Genomic DNA, 20,971 nt, shown 5'->3' with positions numbered 1-20,971 from the left:
ATAAAAAAGGAAAGAAAAAAGGAGAAAAGAGGAAGAGAGAGAGAGAGAGAGAGAGAGAGAGAGAGAGAGAGAGAAAGAGAGAGACTGGGGTGTCCACTGAGCTAGCCAAGGGAGAAGCAGCCCACAGGAGTATCATCCTGCAGAGGTAGGGGGCTGGACATATGGGTCAGGCTTTCTAAACAGCAAAGAGATCAGTGTGGGAAGCAGCTTGGTGTGTGCTGGCAGGCATGGCTCACCAGTCTAGATGCAAGTCAGCACATCTCTGACACAGAATCTACTGGTCAATTATTTGAGAAGCCTCCACAGCCTAGAAGAAAAATCATCATAGCAACAATAATCCATCCAGCAAACGGGGAGTGAGGGAAGGTTAATTCACAGCCAGCCAAGACTCACAAATTAGAAGGAGGAATTGTTTTTGCATGGGAAATAGACAAGTTAAAATTTACATAATACTCACTGTTGGCAAACTATTTAAAGAAGTGAGTTATGGCATATCTGTAAGATTAAATCCCCACGAGCAATTACAAATCACACAGTAAAGGAAAAATTAATGTGGTAAAGGGCTCACTATATAATGTGGAGATGGAGGAAGATGGCGCAGTAATATATACTGGGTCTTTCGGTTGTTCAGATATTCACTGTAGGGTGTGGGAAGCAAAGCTCGTTCCAGTAGGAAAAAAAAAACATAGTTCTTATATCAGGGGTTGTACTTTTCATTTTGTGGGTTTTACCAGGCAGATGGCTGTAGTTTTGATAACCAAACTGAGAGCAATGCTATTTCAGAGGAAGAAACAGGAAACGGTAAAACTGAACCCAACACACACATTTCTTTTTATTTTTTAAGGCATTTTTTATTAGATATTTTCTTCATTTACATTTCAAATGCTATCCCCAAAGCCCCCTATACCCTCCTCCTGCCCTTCTATTGGATGGAAAACAGGGCTACTAATGGAGGAGCTAGAGAAAGTACCCAAGGAACTAAAGGGGTTTGCAACCCTATAGGAGGAACAACAATATGAACTAAGCAGTACCCCCACCCCCAGAGCTGTGTCTTTAGTTGCTTATGTAGCAGAGGATGGCCTAGTCAGCCATCAATGAGAGGAGAGGCCCTTGGTATTGCAAAGATCAAGGGGAATGCCAGGGCCAACATACACATTTTTAAGATTAAGAGAACTCTCACCTGTCACTGGGAAAGGGAAACTTTAATAGGCCTGCTGGTCCATTTGGAGTAACTTAAAGCCACAAACAAACAAACAAACAAACAAACACACAAAAAATAAAAACAACAAAAATAAAACACAGAGACTTCCCTCTGGTTGAAAACATATTCCAGTTATGTTAGATACCACAAACAAGAGAGAAAACCATGAATACCTGTAGGAGGGGGTGTCCAGCTCAGTGGGAGAGCATATGGTTATCATGTGCTCAAATCTCCAGTTTCTAAAAGAAAAGGTAAAATACAAAATAACCTTCATTGTCTTATTCCTGGTAGAGGCTGAATGACCACATAGCTATAAACATTCTTTCTACATAGTGGAAAAATTTTTTAAAAATATTCTCTAAGTCCACAGACACTAAACTGATGAAGGTAACATGTGGGTAGAGAAAGGTATGTTGGGGGGTTGTGGAGGGCTGGTAGAGGAAGAGAGGGGGAGGTGGGGTGGGTGTAGGTAGGCAGCAAAGCCCCAAATAAAATACCTACATAGGTTGCCATCAAAGAGGTGTCCATTGAAGGATCCATAGAAGTCACCTAAATATTGGGACCTTGCAGGTCTCACTAAGAGTAAAGGAAAGTAAGATGCTGTGTGTGAATAGACCCTTCCCTGATCACCATTTCTTGATCACCCTCTTTACATCCCCATCAGTTCATTAGCAACTCTTAAACCAGAACACAGGTTTATTTTATTATGTGAAGAAGTAAAACAAGAGGCTAAAAGGAGGGTGGTCTTTTAACTCTGACAGTGAAGGCAGTTCCCATGGTAATTAGCTGCTGAGCCACTGGAATGTACAATGCAGATATATGCACAAAGCAGGAGACTGAAGGATCCGTCTCTGTTAAAACTGTCTGGCCCTAGCTTCGTCCAAGTGTATTCAGGGTCCTGAGATGAATGACTGACAGTGTCTTAGATGAACCAACCTACAACAGTACCAAGGAGCTGCCCAGTCACACCCAGGTTTTCCGAAGCTTCAATCAGCCTGATAACTTATTACTGGAAGACATGTTAGGTCTTTCTCAGTATATAAAAGCAGCTTCCAACACAAAAGGTGAGTTCAGTGGAAACAAGTACAATTGTTGGTATGGTGTAAGTAGAGATGACACGACATTGAGAATGAAAACATAAATCCAGCACTTAAAATAAGCAAAGACGTCACGTGTGAAAGAATGCCGAGGATGGGGACAAGAAGACTGGGGAGACACTGAATTAGTCCAAGTCCAACTAAGTGTGTGCTCTAGATCTGTCTTCTGATGGGCAATTATAAGAGAATTTGTTAAACTTTCTCAGAGATGGACATGAAAAAAGTCAGTCCCAGATGAGAGATCAAAACTTGAAGAACAAAGGCCTGTATGCTACATAGTAAGAAAGGGCCTGCCTTTAAATTCTATACCTAGACAAGTTGTGAAATGATTGTGCAAACAGAATGAAAGAACTTTAAAAACAGTCCAAGGATTGCAAAACATTGGCCATCGTGCCCTTTTTTTAATGTAAAGAGACAGTGGTAGCACATACCTTTAATCTAGTCCTCTATAGGCAGAGACAGGCAGTTCCCTATGAGATTGAAGCCAGTCTGGTCTACACAAGGAGGGCCAGGCCAGCCAAGACTATATAGTGAAACACTACCTCAAAAGCCAATCAACTAAAAACTCAATAGGGAATGTGTAGCAAAGAAAAATGAGAATTAGTTAAGGAAAAGAAAATGTAGGAGACAGTGATCCTAGCACAGAAAAGAAGTGAAGGCTAGGTTTCTATGTGATAGTTATGTGAAGGTCCAATCAGAAAAAATACCATGTTCTGAGCAGGCTGAGGACAGGGGAGGAGGCAACTGTTTCTATATCATTTGGTGAGTGATGACAAGGACGGCAGAGTAGACGAACCACTGGGAGGATGACCAATGAACTTCCCGGGACTAATGTAGGACAGTTCTGCTGAAAGTGGGACACAGACTGTTTATACAACTATGAGTCAAGTTTCATCCTCTCAGACAACATTGTCAAGGCCTTAGCCCTGACAGCATGGCTGAAGGTATCCCTCTTTACAGATATGGTCTTTGGAGATATATTATGGGACTATTCAGAGGAGACATGGACGAACATCTGCTCATCTAAAGGGAACTAAGGACTACAAAACAATTCAAGTCTAGCTTAAAGAATCTATAGTATCCTGGGATTGCTTTCAGGACCACAACACAAATGAACCAAAAGTAGCTACATCCCATGAAGCCCACCCCAGTACGGGAGCACGCATGAAAGTTGTTCTAGAGACCCAGTACTTGCAGGCTGCTCAGCCAGGTAGAGTTTCCTTCCCCAGAAACTGTTTATACAACCCCGGGAGGATCTTAGTGAATCTTTTATCTTATGACTTTCTGAGCTTCCTGAGTTTTACTTACTTCCTGTGTCCTTGTGAATTTCCCCCCAGGAGGTAACGCTTTAATAAGAGGAAACAGCTACCTACACCTTAAGAACCAGTCATGTTAAGATGAGCTCAGGATCCAGGATAAACTACATCCTCACAGAGTGAGGAGAAATCAGAGGTATGCCAAGTGTATACCGTGTGACAACAGCTCTTGGCATCCTATACCCCATGCCAGGAGGCACCACAATCAACAAGCTCCCAGAGGCACTAAGGGGGCAGAGGAGAAGTCACCCACGGGTGTCAGAGGGAGCAAAGCCCTGCTATGACCTTAACCTTGGACATCTAATCTGCAAATTAGACTTTGTGTCTACTGATAGTGTCACACAACATATATGTGGCATGTTCTTTCTACAGCCCCAAGTGTGGTCATAAAGAACAATCAGTATTTATTAATCTAAGTAGTCTTTGTTATAACCTTGTTAACAGAAGCAATAGAACTGGGGGCATAAAACTGTTTCCTCCTTATCAATACAATGTATATATGAAGACTTAATTTGTCAAGAAATATCTGTGTTACTAGTGTATCTGGTATGCAAAATGCTCTATATCATGTAGAAACAAATGTCAGAATAACAATAGTTACTTTCATAACTAGTGTATACCTTGTTATATGCTCAGAAATATCATAAGTGTTTTATGTGTCAAATCATTTGTTGATTAACGCATTGAAGGTTTTTATTATATTATATTATATTACATTATATTATATTATATTATATTATATTATATTATATTTTTTTTTGAGCTAGGGTTCTAAGTTGTCCAGGCTAGCCTTATTCTGTAGCCCAGACTGGCCCTACATTTGCAAGCCTCCTGCCTCAGCTTCCCATAAACTGGGATTAGAGGTGGATTCCATCACACCAGAATTATATGAGGTTATTTCTGCTATTATTTATATTCTCATATAAAACACCCTAGGCAATTGCTTTTTAAAAACTAAGTAAATGACTACATATGGACAAAACCCAGGATACATCATAACCATAGTTTATGCCGGTAACTATTCCAGCAGATTGATTCAAGACAATAAGTGAGGGTATAGAGCAGTAAGAAGGAATACATTACCTCTAAGAATGTATGTAAATTATTGCTGTACTTTATATAAATGGATCTTAAGCTACAAATGAAAATAGAGGTATTAGCAAACTGTCCTCTAAAGTGGAGTTTATGTTGTATAGAAATATACTTAAACAAGTAACCTCTGAGAGATAGTAGCATGGCTAATGGTAGAGAGTGCCCCCCAAAACAGGGATAAAGACGTCCAGGGATCTGGGGGCAGGGGTGTGTAAAACCCCTCTAGGCTTTTGTGAGTTTAGTGTGAAGTGTGAGGTTTATACTCCTAGCCAGACCCAAGCAGCCTGCAGAGCTCGCTGAGGACCTGGCTTCTTCCTGAAGCCCACATGTCCTACACTGTGGCGATGACCATCTCTCTTGAAGAAAATGCTTTCTCTTTGTGGCCATCCCCAAGCCATAACTGAGAAACGAGGCTGACTAACAATTCACTGGGTTTTAAGAGTAACTAGTGCAGAGTCTGAAGATTCTAGCAGAAATAACATTTTAGGAGGTAGTGATAAAGCTGCCTCTTTCAACCTTGAGGAGTATAGACAAGTATTACCTTATAATACTGTACCTCACAAATCAGTGCACACATTAAATAGCAAGTAAAACAATTAAATTTAAAAAAAAGTATCATTGAAAGTGACAACCTCATTCTTTAATTATCAACCACTTGGTGACCCAAATTCTTATTTATTTGACTTAATTTCCTTTTTTTAAAACCTGCTAATTAAACTCTGTGCTGTTTACCAGCAAAATTAGCTTTTAGTCTTCAGAAGGCTAAACCTTTCCTGCCCCTGTGAGCCCATACTTCTTTCTCTCCAAAATTAGATTAATAGTGGCAATTTTTTCCTATAGGATACTTTGCATGTATAGCACACCCTGAAGGCAGGGTTATGAGCACACATTCCTTATACTTTGACGACACTTAACAAATACCTTTCTCATAGTGTCCAATGAGTTCTAATCACAGATGAATTTTTCCCCACCCCTCCTCCTGGAACTGAACTTGTAAGCTTCTCTCTCTGTTCCTTCCACAGGTCTCCCTCAGAGATGCTGCTGTCCCCAGTGGCCGGCACAGCTTCACAAGGAGAAGGCACTGCTCCGTGGGGTTTCTTTCTCAGTGTTTCCCATCTTCTTCATTTCTGATTCTTTCTGGGCACATTTCTGATTTCTTTCTTTCTCTGACAGCTCACTCTTGGAATTGGGGACTCTCTCCTCAAACTCTCTGTTTGTCTGGATTCCTGACTCTTCCTTCATGTGACATGGTTGGGGGACATACTCTCATGGATGATTTCTAAGCCGGGTGTACCCTGATTGCTTATTTTGTTTTGGTTTGTTATTGTTTGGCTGTTTCCCTGTGTGTTTTTTTACATTTCTGTTTTTGTTTGTCTGTTTAATAGAAATAGAGTTGTAGGGAAGTAAAAATCCAGAAGCCAAGAGAAGACAAGCGGCACCTACCTACGACTGTGTTCCTTCATCAAGGGTCACTTTGTCTGCTAGGATCCTTGGTCATGTTGCTGCTTAATGGCAGTGGAGGATAGGCGACAGCTACTGGCTTCTAGTAGGTGACCAGTGCACAATGATGAAGCAGCCTTGGACAGTCTGAAGCCATGCCTAGACAGCATGAGAGGTCCTAACCGTGGACCAGCAGGCCTGGGAAAGAAAAGTGAAAGATTTGTAAGCTTTGAGAATGAGTCCAGGAAACACATAGGTCTGCAGTGGCCTAAACGTCTCACTTGTCAATGTTGCTTTCCCTGACAACTCTATAGGGGAATCAGGCTGCTCTTCAAGTTCCCTTGACGTTGGAGGCAGCTTTATTTGGGTTTGAGACAGATATTAGGGAAGATCTAAGTCATTTGTGGGGTTACTCATACCACCCCTACTTCTGGCTTCCCTGTGTAAGTTTCTCCTATTTGTGAATAGTGAGTGGAGGACAGGTCAAGTCTCACTGGGTCTCCATGATGTGGCCAGTGTTCCTGGGACACACTTCATGAAGCCACTGAGGACAATTACACATCAAGCATTTTTAAATTCATAACAGCATTTTAAAAAATGACAGATTTAAAAAAAAAAAGGATAACAGTACCCTGGTTATTGTTAAGCCCCCAAGGTAACTTCTAGATTCTGGGAGCTTATGTCATGTGCAGCTGAACTCCACCACTGTGTGAGACTATTGGTCTTGATCCCAGATGGTATGCCTAAGATGACCCTGCTTGCTATGGTACATGCTTTTATTATTCTTCAGGCTTATCTTTGTTTCTGAGGGTCAAGAAAATTCTAATCTAAACTTCCAGGTAGCAAGGAAATGCATTCAAAGTACTACATTAGTATTTATTTGCAGAGGACACATGATCTTTACGGTATGGCACTGTATACTTTTAAAGGGAAGGCTACAGTACTTATGCTGACTCTCCACCCAGTGTCATGTCTCTGCTTCCTGGCTGTAATGTCTTTAGTGTTGTTGGGTGTGTGCCTGTCTCATCAATTTAAGGTACCTATGATGATGTCCACAGTCCTTTTGCCTGTAATGGAACATCTACTATGGTCTTGACCTATCAGAGCTGAGATGTGGAAAGAAATCCCTGATTCTTTTGACTTAGCCTCTTTTAGCATAAGATCCTGGGACCGTGGGCTCTTACTCTTACTAAGAACTCCAGGGTGTCCATTTACAGCGTCTTTAATGATAGTTATCTGTAGCCATGGAGACTGGTAAACCACATGTTCACTGCAAAGACTCAGGAAAACCTAGTAGAACCTTAGAAGTTTGGATTCTCCAGATTATGTTGGGAACACTGGAGGCCTCAGGCTGAAATTTTGACCTGTGAAGACAGCATTGTAGTTGCTTTGAACTGAGCTTTCTGTTCACCTGTTTTCTCCAAACAAAGTAAATGAAACAACTGCATTCATAGAAGGAGCCCCATGTTACTTTCCAAAAGAAATGCTAGCCTTTGCCACTGTACGTCAGTTGGTAAGTCAGAAAGAGTAAGCCATTCCTCACTGTTCTAGAAGAAACATTCAGTCTGGTGCTGACTTTGGGTGTGTCCTTGAGATAGGTGACTGTCTGGGAGGAGCTTGACTTACTTCTTACTTGATTCTTTTTCCATTTCAAAGGTGTCCTGGTCAGGTTCGGTGTTCAGATTATAAGTATCGACATCCCTCGGGACCCATGTTACTCTCCGCCTTGGCTTGTACTCATAGATGCTGTATGGATTTGCAAAGCTAACCTTGTGTCTAAACATCACCATGGTTTTGAATAAATGATTAAGGACTCAACTGTATATTTTAATTTGCATACAAACGTGACCCTTAGTGAACTGGCAAAAAAAATTTAAAAAAAAATAAAAAACTATAATGAGTCATTAAATTTAATGCTTTCACTGAAAATCTAATGTGATTTCCATCATCATTGGCATTTCATATTTGTATAGTGTTTGGACATGATAAACTAATTCTGCATGCATTTAACAAATGACATTAGCAAATACCCAACACTGTTCCAGACATCAAGGGAAGTGGAAAGTACAAAACTGGAGTAACTAACTAAAATACAGCCAAAATAAAAGTTATGATGAAAAGTTTTATGTAAAGGCAGATGGCAGCAGCTTTGAGCCATATCCCAGGCACTGGTGAAATGCTGCCCTAACACTCACAGCAGAGAATTAAAACCTGACACCATTCTCAACACACCTTCTTCATCCCCTTACTGAGTCATAATGACAATTAGAAATTATACATTTTTAAGGTGTAGAGGTTTTGCTTCGTGTTTACTTTGTGAGATGATTGCCTTTGGGCAGCAAAGAAGGATGTTTGATTAGTATTTTTGGTATAGTGAAACTTTCTCTAAGTAACCTGACACAATTTTTTTGAGATTAACTCTGTTGAGTAAATGCCCTTTCTGAGATGGTCATGGGCTCTTGTGAGGTCATGGTCACAGTCAATACAGTTGGTCTCACTCAGAACTTGTGGTTTTGTGGCCACATATGTCAGCTGCACTCACAGTGTGCTGAATTTCTGTATCACTCTCATCTGCTTTCCAGCTGTGTGAGCTCAGAAAGTGGCCTGGGTGTCTAGCGCTGTACCTTCTGGTGCTGGCTGGTTTATGCCAACTTGACACTAGCAAAAGTCATGTGGGAACCTCAAGTGAGAAAAATTCCCCTGCCAAATTGTCCTATAGGAAAGCCTGTGAGACATTTTTTTTAAATTGATGTGGGAGGGCCCAGCCCATTGACAGTGGTACCATCCCTGGGCTTGTGGCCCTGGGTATTATAAGAAAGCAGTGAGCTATGAGGAACAAGACCATAAGCAGCACCCTTCCATGGTCTCTATTTAAGTTCCTGCCTCCAGGTTAAAGTTCCTGCCATGTCTATTTATAATGATGAACTTTGATATAGAAGAGTAAGAAAAATGAACCCTTTCCCCTCCAAGTTGCTTATGGTCATGGTGTTCCATCACAGCAATGGAAACACCAATGAAGATTTCCTTTAATCCCTCCTGGATTAAATGAAAACAAGTTTCATCTCTACAAATATAAATACGAACAAATTAAAAGCATGCTAAATATTAAAGCATGTATAAAAATGGGTTCAATAGCCAAATAGAGTTTATTCCAGGATATTGTTTAATATGTGGACCATTAATTGTGTCATTTATTAAGTTAATAAGATTAGGGACAAGAAACATGAGTATCAAAATAGACAGGAACCCTGACAAATGCCACCTGACATGAAGACCTCAAAACTGTGAGCAGAGGGAAAGATGTTCACCTGGCAAAGGGTATCTATCTGCTAATAACTCAACAGGACATACATTGAATTTAACTCAAGTGCTATATACTCTGTGTTTTGGTGAATGAAGGTATACCTGCTCTTTGATAAGAGGTTTGTAGCTTTAGATCCTATCATGAAGCCTGTTCTTGACAGTTCTACTTATTATCTCACTGGAGGTTTGAGCAGGGAAGTTACATAGAACAGAAATAAGAGATATCTAGTATGGAAAGGAAGAAGTAGAATTACCTCTCATTGTAGATATAATCTTGTCTGAATGAGAGTCTAAGGCAACAGCCAAATACTGTCAACGACATCAGCATCCGTCACATTGCCACTGAAATTTCTAAATACTGAGTTAAGCAAGCAAGTCATTTAAAACAGCACTGAAAATATATTAATTAGAAACAAAACAAAAACTTATATTCTGAAAACTATAAAAATGATTGAAAGAAATCAAACATCTCAATAAATCAATGGTATTGTTTAACCAGGGATCATATAATGCATTACCAGGGTGACACCATCTCCTACCTTGTCCTGTGGATTCATACAGGACCCTGTCAGAATACCAGTTACCATTGCTGCCAAATTAACCACTTCTTACATATGTGTCTTTGTTAGGGTTTGTATTATTGTGATGAAACACCATGACCCAAAAGAACTCACATGCAATCCAAATGGGCCAAAACAACGTTTAAAAGGTACAGACTTTCAGGACTCACACCTATCAGTTACAAATAAACTATGGAGCTGCAGTCCAAGGGAGTGGATGCTAGCATTCAGCCCTGGCCTGAGGACAGACAGACACCCAGATCGATGGATACAGCCGAGGGCCCAGAAATAAATCCACATGTTTATTGTCGATTGATTTTCAGACATAGCACCAGAACAATTAAATGGGGAAGAAATAGTCTTCTCAATGAGCTGTCCTGAGATAATTGGATATTCACCTCAAATCATATATAAAAATTAAGTAAAACTAGGCCAAAGACCTTATTAAAGGTTAAAGCTATAAAACTCTTTCCAGAACGTGGATATATATCATTTTTACTTTAAAGCAGGCAATAGTTTGCTCGATGTGACATCGAAAATACAAACTACAATATAAAAATTAATAATAAAATGGACTTTCATTAATGTTAAAACCCTTTGTGCCTTAGCAGATTGAATTTTAAAAATGAAAGATGACCAATGCTCTGAATGTAAATATTAGCAAACCATGTAGTTTATGAGGAGCACAGTAATAAAGACAACTCTGCTGAAGTCGGCACAGCATCTCAATGGACATTTTTCCAGAGCAGAAGTGCAAATAGTCAAAAAGTACAAGACAAATGCACTGTGGAGCACTCACTGGAGAAATGTAAAGGTCCGAGTAAGATGAAACTGTCACCTCCACCAAGATGGCTGTAAATGAGAGATGGTGAAGTACCAAGATGTGAACTCTCATGCAGTCGGATGCACGTCAGTCATCCTGTCTCCTGAATACTGAACACAGAATGGCCCAGGGACCCTCTGAGGCACCCTCATCTTTTCCTGCCTCAAGGAACTATAAACAGCTCCACACAGAAGACTGACCATGGGTGTCCATCATAGTGTTAGCCATAGGAAGATGTAAGGCACAGTTTAGGGAATGGAGGAACTGGACTTACATCCTTTACATTTCAAGTGGAATATAACTTGGTAATAAAGAGAAACTGAAATACTGATAGAACCTAGAGTGTAGATCTATCTTGAAAATGTTAGGCAAAATGAAAGGAACCAGTCATAAAAGACTACAAGCCAGTGGCTGACTTGGGCTATGGGGCGAAAAAGAAAGGCACAGTGCCTACCAAATGCTAAGATTCTGAGATGTCAAGGGACAAATCTAAAGTGATTGCAACGGTTGCACAGGTCATGCATTACAAAACCCTACACAGACTCCTAGGTGGCATATTTTAAATGAGAGAAGTACATGGCATGTGAACTATATCTGCCAAGGACTGAGGGCTGATTTCTCTGTAAAACTCTTGTGTCAAAGTTTAATCCTGGGTGTTATGCTATTAAAGGTGGGGATATATGGTTGGTTACTGGGTCAAGAGAATGGGACTATTGGAATGGGATTAACACCCCTTTTGCAAAGCCCCAGAGAAATTATTTCTGTATATCACTGGGTGAAGAGTACAGACAACCCCTGATGGCCTAGAAGACCTTCAGGGAACATGGAGACCAACATCTGAGTCTTGCATAACTTGTAATCCAGAACTTTTAAAAGCAAGTGAGATGTTTGTGAAACTTCTCATGGTATGTGTCTTAGTCAGGGTTTCTATTACTGTTATGAAACACCATGACCAAACAGCAAGTTGGGGGCGGGGAAGGGCTTTTCTTATACTTTCACACCTTAGTCCACCAATGAAGAAAGTCAGGACAATAACTGAAATAGGGCAGGAACTTGGAGACAGGAGCTGATGCAGAGGCCATGAAGGAGTGCTGCTTACTGGCTTACTCCTCCTGGCTTGCTCAGACTACTTTCTTACAGACCTCAAGACTTTCAGACCAAGGGTAGGCCCACTCACAATGGGATGGGGACTCTTACATCAATCATTAAGAAAATGCTGTACAGGCTTGCTTATAGTCCAATATTATAGAGATATTTTCTTCCCAATTGGGGCTATAATTAGGCAGCACAGTGTGTCAGAGCAGCCTAAACTGGCTGAGACCATATCTGGATAAGCTTCAAAATAGTGAAACCAGTACGAGAAGAAGCAAAACGTATAGATAAAAACTAGACAAATTCACAAGTACGTATCATAATAGAAAAAGGATCTATTCTTACACTATAAAAACTTCTGACCATCAAATCACATAATGTATGCAGGCAGACACACATTCACATGCATATGTGTGTCTGCATTCAATTTTGTCTTTTTTTTCAATTTTGTCTTAAAAGAAATATAGTATTCAGTATACATAAATAATTTTAAAAACAAAATAATAATAATAATAATAATAATAATAATAATAATAATAATAATAAATAGTTCAATTGAAAAACTGAAAAAATGCTAACTGTGTGCTTTGGGGCAAATAGCCAACTAAGAATTTTTAAAAGCTTTCTATATAATCTTATCAAAAAATACAAATTATATTTAAATTATATTACAATCTATACCATTTACATTCTTCCCCAAAATGGGCTGAAACAAGAGACATAGAGAGATGGAGGGAGACACATCAAGGACAATGAGAATGCGGGGTGGGGTGGGAAGCATTTGTCCAACTCAAGAGGCTAGATGGAATGGCTGCATGTCACTGGTGTTCACTTAAGATAATCATTAATTCCCCAGAAATTCCCATTCCAGAATTCTTTGCCTTTGTTACATCCAAGAGTGATGTGTATGTATGCTCCCAGATGGCAGGAACCAAATGTATTCAGAGTGACTGTCCTTGACAGTTTCTGGAGACTCTAGTCAATCCCGACAAACATTAGAATAAATCCAAGGGTGGCACATGCCCACAGTGCAATCCCACACAGCAACAAGGTACGCGAGCTTCAACTGCATAGGATAAAGACATAGCATGCACAGTGACATGACCAAGGCACAGGGAACATATTCAGCGTTGGAAGCTTATCTAAGGGCTAAGTGGTCCCGGCATTGGTTACTTTGGAGAAGATGGGCAGGACTTGGGCAGCTGACCTCATCATGGTCTTAGCTAGACACACACTTGTCAGCTGTACTGAGCTCTACACTTAACATCCATGGTGTTTGCTTGGGATTTAAAACTTCCTTCTCACAGATTGTTATAGTTTAATAAGCTATCTACAAAATATATTAATGGTAAACAGTATACAGATGTAATTTAGGGCGTTTTCTATGTTGCTAAAACTATGCCTTAAAAATCATAAGGGCGTCTGAAGCTACAGCTTAGCAGTTAGGAGAATCGCTGTTCTTGCAAAGGACCCAGTTATAGTTCCCAACACCCATTTGGCAGCTTACAACTGTCTATACCTCCATTTTCTGGGGAACCAAGCTATTTTTCTGGTCTCCACAGGAAACAGGCACATGGTACACACACATATACATACATACAGGGGGTGGAACTTTCATTCACATAAAATAAAAATACATCTTAAAATATTTCTTTAAAAACTTCAGATAGATAGTTCGAGATGATATTTGCTCTGTGGACCTGGGACAGATGTAAAATTGAGGGAGAGATACTTGGGCATATGCTTCAATACTGGAAGCAGAAGGCTTTGCATTAGGGTTATGGTGTCAAGGCTGTTGGTGTGCTACACAATTTTTGTATGCTTTTCACTGATGAAAAGCCTGCTGCAGTCAGCTAGGAAGGAGATGAAACACTACAAACCCTGCTAACTAATGGCATTTGCAGGTGGAATACAGCCATCTGCCCTCAACTCCTGGTAGAGGGTAATACTAAGGAGAGGCTAGTGAGAGAACATTAGGGCTGTGCTCTGAGCATGTTTACATTGAGATACATGTAGGGAATAGAAATGTCAGGTTAGCAGTTGGGTGCATGTAAATGCTGCTTTTAGAGGGAGATGTCTGGGTGGGCAAATGGATCTAAAACCATCAGCATAAAAACAGCACCACAGCGTTACCAGAGTAGATACAGAGCCATGCTCATTACTATTTTCATCCCTGTTACCAAGTATCTGACAAAAAGAAGCTTGAAAAAGGAAGAATCCATCGTGGCAGAGAACACATGGGTGAAAGCATGGGGTTTCTGATTCCGTGTTCAGGAGGCAGAGAGAAATGAATACCATGGTTCATCTTCCTTTGATTCCATCTAAGGTCCATCCTATGGATGCTGCTGCCCTTATTTGCTGCTTATCTTTCCCCCATCAGCTAATCCTCTGGAGCACCCTTATGTCATATGCCTGTATGTCAAGCACTTTATGACACATATGTCTCAAGCCTCAAAGGTAATTTAAAAGCCATGCAACTTATCAATGAATATTAGCCCTCACAAATGTTTTAGAGTGTACCTAGGAGTACAGTGGAAGCCAGATTTAATGCTGCTTAATTTAAGATGTAGGTTTGAGTGCAGAGGAAGAGCTAGTGAGAAGATATTACAAAACAGATACTTGGACCCAAGCCATCTCAGAGATGGTGGTATCAGAGGATGGGGGACATCTTTAGAGTCTTCATTCCTCAGAGAATTCTGCAAAGTTCAGAGAGATGAGCCAAGAAAAACAGCCATTGAAAGGTTAAATATGAAGATACTAAAATTACACAAAATTACTGAGAAAAGAAATTGCCACCAGACTGGTGGACAAAGAATATAATGATGAAGAGGAAGGAAGGGAAATCCTCTCTTTCCACATTACTTGTAAATGTTTTGCTAGGAGCAGATTTCCAGTGATTAATAGCATTGCTATTAACATGGGATTCTCAGTGAATGGGCTAAGGTCTTGGGTATAATAGACACTAAAAATATTTAAGTGAATTAATAAATGAATAAGAATGACATTATAGTATATTTTCCCAAAATTAACTCAAAATACATCCCGTAAGTCTTTATTTCTTCAAAATGTCATAATAAAGAGTAATCCAAATGGCAGACGCTGTCATAAACTACAGAGAGCCTGTGGTGGAGGTAAAATGTGTTAGCCATCAGAGGCAAAACCTCCAGCCAGGCTTGGCTTAATTCCAGTGTCCTGCAATCCACGTGCATGGTATCTTCAACTATAGAGCCTAGGAGCTAATGCTGATTGAACACCAGTGGCATTGGCAGTAGCCTGTAATGTGTTGAGGCCTGTGGGGCATCTTTGTCCAACAGTTTATAGGAGGGTTTCCCACCACAAGTCCTAGAGGTTTTGTTTACTAACTTTAGGCTTCAGGGAGGAGCATTATCTGCCCATAGAGGGACCTCAATTAAAACTGTGTGTGTGTGTGTGTGTGTGTGTGTGTGTGTGTGTGCGTGCGTGTGTATCTATTAATAGACTTATAAAATGGCAGATTTCCACAAAGCTTTTACATATATCCTTAAGGATTAGTTAACCCTTCCTAACACCCTCTTCTCTTCTATACCTTAGTCTCATACCCGACTAACCTTTGTACTTAGAAGCTTTCCCTTTCTACCTTTGTATCATATGCATTCTGCCTTATCTTTTTCCCTAGGCCTCTCCCCTCAACATCTCTCACTCTCAAATGACACCTTTCTAGCTTCCTGATCTTTATGGGGAGTCCAATTTAAACACACTGGTCTAAGAATTGGATGCTAGATTCAGCATACAAGAGAGAACATGTGACATTTGTCCATATGACCCTGGCTTGTCTCACTTAGATAATATGCAGAAGCTCACAGCCAAGTAGTAGAAGTGTTGAGAATAAGCAACTGTGATTGCTCAGCTACAAATAGGACATCAATGCCATCCCCTCTAAGGCTCAAGGGACATCAAGGAGGAGGGGCTCAAACGAATGGAAGGGCCAGTAATTGGGAGGAAGTCTTTTGGAAACAGCGCTTCCTGGGTGTGACAGAGCCATGAACCCACTGCAGCTTTGGTTATCAATGTAAGAGCTGGGTAAGACTAGGTTTCTCAGTATTTCCCCATGCCTGGGGAAGGGGCTGCTCCTCACCGAAGGACAATGAAGAGTTAATGGGTACTGGGAGAGGGGATCTCATTTTTCCCCAGTGATATAGATGCTAATAAGTTGTTCATGTTCCAGTAAATAACCCCAACTCATGCTCATGAAAACAACACTAATTAAAACTAGTGGATCGAAGGGGGGGGAGAGAGAGAGAGAGATCAAGATAGGAGGAGTTTAGTGGAAAAGGTTTCAATAGTAGTGAAAATGATCAAAATTCAATATATGTATTTACCAAATTCTCAAGAATAAAAGTAACATGTAGAATAGCGTATTTTTAAAAAGACACCAAATTTCTTCTTTTTTTTTTTTAAATATTTTTAAAGGACCACATGCCACGACCAAGCAGGATTTATTTCTGGGATGTATCATGGTTCAATATATGAAAAAATGTTAATATAATGAAGGGGGGAAATCACACAATCATCCCAATCAATGAGGAAAAATATACTTGGCACAATTAAGCACATGTTCATGGTAAAAATGCTCAAAAAAAAAACTAGAAATGGAAGGAAATTGTCATAACTAATAAAGGTCACGGATGAAAAGTTCATGGCTACATCCCACTCAATGAGCCTCAGACTCAGGCAAGGAAGTTACCTTTACCACTCCTAATGAACACAACCCTGAAAGGCCCAGCCAGAGAGAGCAGGCAGCTCAAAACTAACCCTTGTCCAAGTTAGAGAAGTCAAATGAGCCTTTTGTAAGGACAGACTCGTGGGTGGAGCGGGGGATAATCATCTCAGAACCTAGGAAGTAAAGAACAGGTTCAGTTCAGCAAAGCCGCACCATACAAAAACCCACTCATTAAAGCAGACTTTGGAGAGCTGGGGGGGAGGGAGCTGGGAACTAGGTTCCTGGTGTCCACATGACAGCTCTAACACCTATAAATCAGCTCCAGGGGATCTGATACCCTCCCTTTTCAGGTACCCACCCACCCACACACACATGACATACAGTTACAGAGACACAAATACATAAATATAAGTAAAATAAATCTTAATTATTGTTTGGCTAAAGACAATGCAAAAACGGAAAAGAAAGTTATAAAAGCAATCTCACTTACTGGAGCATAAGAACCCAGAAGTAATACAAGGCCACAGCTAGGCTCACAATGCAGCCCTGTATACAACAGTTATGCTACATAACCCACTCAGGTGTCCCCTTAAGAAGGCATAAAAATGTGGGATGCATACACAAGGAAAGTTTTTTTTTTTCAGGCATAAAGAATGGAAATGTGTCATTTGTAGGATGTAACCGGAGATAATCATGTTATGCAAATTAACTCAGTCTCAGAAAGACAAAATAGGATCTATTTTCTCTCATTTGTGTTTCCTAGATTTTATATAGATACATAAAATCATGTATCTATGACATGAAAGTAGATTGGGAACTGTGTAATGGAAGAAGGAGACTAGTGGGAGAGAGGGGGGAAAGCTAAGGCCAGTGGCATGTGGAAGAGTTGAAATAGCACATAATAAATACATGTATGTGTGTGTGCATGCCTGTGTATCACAAAGAACCACATGCAATGAGTGGACACAGTGCCAATCTAAAACATTTAAAGAATCCCCAAATAAATTGAAAGAAATTCCACATTTATGGAAGGGAAGACTTAATGCTGCCCCAAAGCCCAGGCCACCCTGAGCATCTTATAGATTTAAATGAGATGATTATCAAACTTTCAGTTGTACTTTTCACAGAAGTAGAAGCACCATCTTAACATTCCCTTGTGACCACAGAAGATCCAAAATATTCAAAGAAAAAGAAGTCTTGAGGGAAAAGAGCAAAAGCCCCCAAAGCCACAGCTCCCAATTCTAGAACAAAGGACAAAGCCACCATAACTAAGCAGTTGTGCTAGGGGGGTTTCTACTTGATACTGCTTACACATCATTGTATAATTCTTTACATATTTCCTGCCAGCACTTTAGCTTTATTCCCCGTCCTGTGGTCTAAGATAGATGGTTGGATTATGACAATGACACATTAAATGCTATTCAGTTTCATCCAGTGCTGCACTCACTATACATTTTTCTGCAGATGGTCTAACTGGATGGCCATGTTGGTAGCTTTCCCCAAACTCTCAGTTTTTCTCAAACCCCATTCTCAAGCCACAAGTGCAGTTGTCTGCTTTGCCCCTCTGAGGATGGCTTCCACGTTGTCACTGGGGAACTTCCTCCTCATGTGGGTTTTGTTCAGTTTCTTTTATGCCACAATTTCTCTTCAGAAATCCTCATCTGTGTGTTTATAGACAGTCCCCTGCTTCTGTCTGTGCCTCTCCGGTTTCATTGTCCCTGGTGTCTCCTGAGTGAAGAGCCAGAGAAACAGGCTGCAGTGGAGGAGAGCTTCCTTGTTTACAGCATCCGGGTCCAAATGCTTTTACAATTTCTAGAATGTGAGGGAACAAGCGAAGACGAACCCTCATCTTTATCCTTTGATAAAGGGATCTTGAATTAAAAGGTCAAGAATTGTAAGGATGCCAAGGATGTAAGGAAAGGGTTGATTTTATGTTTATCAGAGGAAAACACAAAAATAAAAAACCTCATTAAGTCACATGCTTAAAAATTCAACAGCCTAGGGTAAAAGTCCTTTATGTAACTCAATCTTCCAGGTCAAAGTCAGCCCTTAAAGACTTTTTAAAAGTCAGCAATTTATTGTTTTATCACAAAAGAATGTATAGCTATGATACGGATTCCTCTGTGCATGTGTGTGTGTGTGTGTGTGTGTGTGTGTGTGCGCGCGCGCGCGCGCGTGCACGTGTGTGTTAATACATATGTGTTATTTTATTTAACTCTGTTGGTTAACAAATATTGTCACCTATTGTCAGAATACAGTTCGAGAGTGGAGTAACATGAAGAAAATTCTGTGTGCTTATGAGAAAAGCCTGAGAGCAAGCAAACAAAACCAAAACAAGAACCATGCTGTGCGTTTGACTCCTTTTCATAAAAACTAGCAGTCACATTAGGCTAGAAACCTCCTTCCAATATAGCCTTCCTCTCAACCCATTTAAGCGGCAGCAATCCTATTTCTAAATATGGTCATGTCCCAGGTACAGATGCTGGGGACTTCCACATGAGATCTTTCAGGTGGAATGGATATGGTTTAACCTAAAACCAATGACAACTGGATTTGGAGACCAGGAACCGGTCTTCCTTCATATTCCTAAGTCTGTAGCTATCTTTAAATATATTGTTTTAAATGACTCTTCAGCTCACTTAAAAATCTAAACTGCCAGTTTTCTGTCATCAGCTGTTGCATACCCAAATGAACTCTTAAGTATTTCTGGAGAGCACACCATTTGTAATACCTTACAGAGTAGGAACCAGGCCTCCAGGCCAGTGCGGTCATCATACAGTAGTCATGTTCACAATGTGCCTTCAGAAGGGTAGAGAGGAGACTGAAAAGTACCACCGGGAAGCCTGTAACACAAGCGCATGAGGGATGTGACAGCTCACTGCAGAAGCATGACTCAGGAGACTGATCACAATGTGAGATACGTAGCATGTATGCCTTCTGGTAAACCATGGTCATTATTGCGAAAAACAAATAGAGAACTATGGTTCTTATTTAATAAAAGATAAGCTGGAAAAAGAGAAAAGGAAGTAGTGGCTAAAAAAAATATGCACCTTTCAAAGAAGTCAGGAGTACGGACCTCTGTAGGGGAGTGCGGAAAACAGCCACTCAAGGTAGCCTTGCTAAGAGAAATGAATCAAGATTCCATGGTGTTAGATATGAACATCGAAGTGTAAAGATTTCAAGTCCCTGCAGGCTATTATCGCACAGAGAATTGAAAGGAAATAATTACCAGAAAGTGCTATTGTGCGAAGAACAGGAGAGAGCCGGCAACAGCAGGCACTGCCCAGCATCCCTCTCCCACACAGTATCTAGCGAGGGTGCCAGGAGCTAGTCACAATTACCATCTCTCTCTCGGCTCACCCCTCACTTTAGAGAGTGGTACCCTATGGGTTCAGGTGTGACTGCAGAGAAACCGTAGCCTCTGTGTCCCAAGCTTGAAGTTGCATGAGCAACATCTAGAGCCCTGAGCCTGTGCTGCTCTCTGCCACAGCCAGTGCCACACCCACCAGGTGCTCCTACCAGCCACAGTGTTGTCTCAGTCTCTGCCATCGAAGGAAGCTACTGTCTGTGAAAGCGGCAGACCAGCCTGTGCCTTCATCTGTCGCTGCATCCTGCAAACTGCAGACTCCTTCAGGAGTGCCATATGATTCGGTTTATTTTTAGTCTTTCTCCTGGTCACCTTGCTTAGGGCCTCTCTTCCTCAACCAATGGGGGGAAAAAACTTGTCAAACAGAGGGGGAAATAGTCATTTTGAAGTGTGCTAATTGGTTTCCAGACATTAGAGCCAGCTCCAGTGTAAGCCCTGATTCAAACGCAAGCATTCGTGGTGTCAGTCATTTCTTTTTCTGTGTTTATGTACACGTAGTGTGTGTGTATGTGTGGTGTGTGTGTGCCTGCGTGCTTATGTGGATGTATATGCATGTGCAGGTGCATGTGTCGAGGGCAAAGGTCAATCTCCAGTGGCATTCCTTAGGTGTCATCTACCTTGTTTTGTGTGTCAGGATCTCTTACTACTTAGCTCACCAAAGAAGTTAAACTTGTTGTTCAGAAAGCCTGTCATCTGCTTCTATCTGCCTCCCCAACACCGATTGGAAGCACACACCATGTCTGACATTTTTAGGTGGGTTAGATAGGTATTTTCTGGTAACTGAACATTAAATCCCCATGCTTGCAGGGCAGAGGGCAACGGAAGCTTGTGGCTGTAGGTGCTGCTCATGCAACTTCAAGCTTGGGACACAGAAGCTATTTCCCACCTTCATGACATCACTTAAATTGCCCATGGTTCACAGTGATGTCTAAAGGCTAGAAAACACTGTTCCTTCTAGAATAACCTTGACCTCTGATCTGA

At 40.8% G+C, this 20,971-nt stretch overlaps 1 long non-coding RNA gene across 1 annotated transcript; it reads right to left on the bottom strand.

The window, feature by feature from the left end:
- Nucleotides 1-1,379: 1,379 nt before the first annotated feature.
- Nucleotides 1,380-20,228, bottom strand: Gm31650. Its single transcript, XR_381402.1, has 4 exons — nucleotides 20,143-20,228; nucleotides 19,355-19,466; nucleotides 6,150-6,344; nucleotides 1,380-1,440 (listed from the first exon to the last, which is right to left on the bottom strand). It is a non-coding gene; the product is annotated as a predicted gene, 31650 (long non-coding RNA).
- Nucleotides 20,229-20,971: the final 743 nt, after the last annotated feature.

Source organism: Mus musculus, chromosome 12 (genome assembly GCF_000001635.26).
Source record: "Mus musculus strain C57BL/6J chromosome 12, GRCm38.p6 C57BL/6J".
NCBI lineage: Eukaryota > Metazoa > Chordata > Mammalia > Rodentia > Muridae > Mus > Mus musculus.
This window is presented reverse-complemented; position numbering and strand designations above follow the sequence as displayed.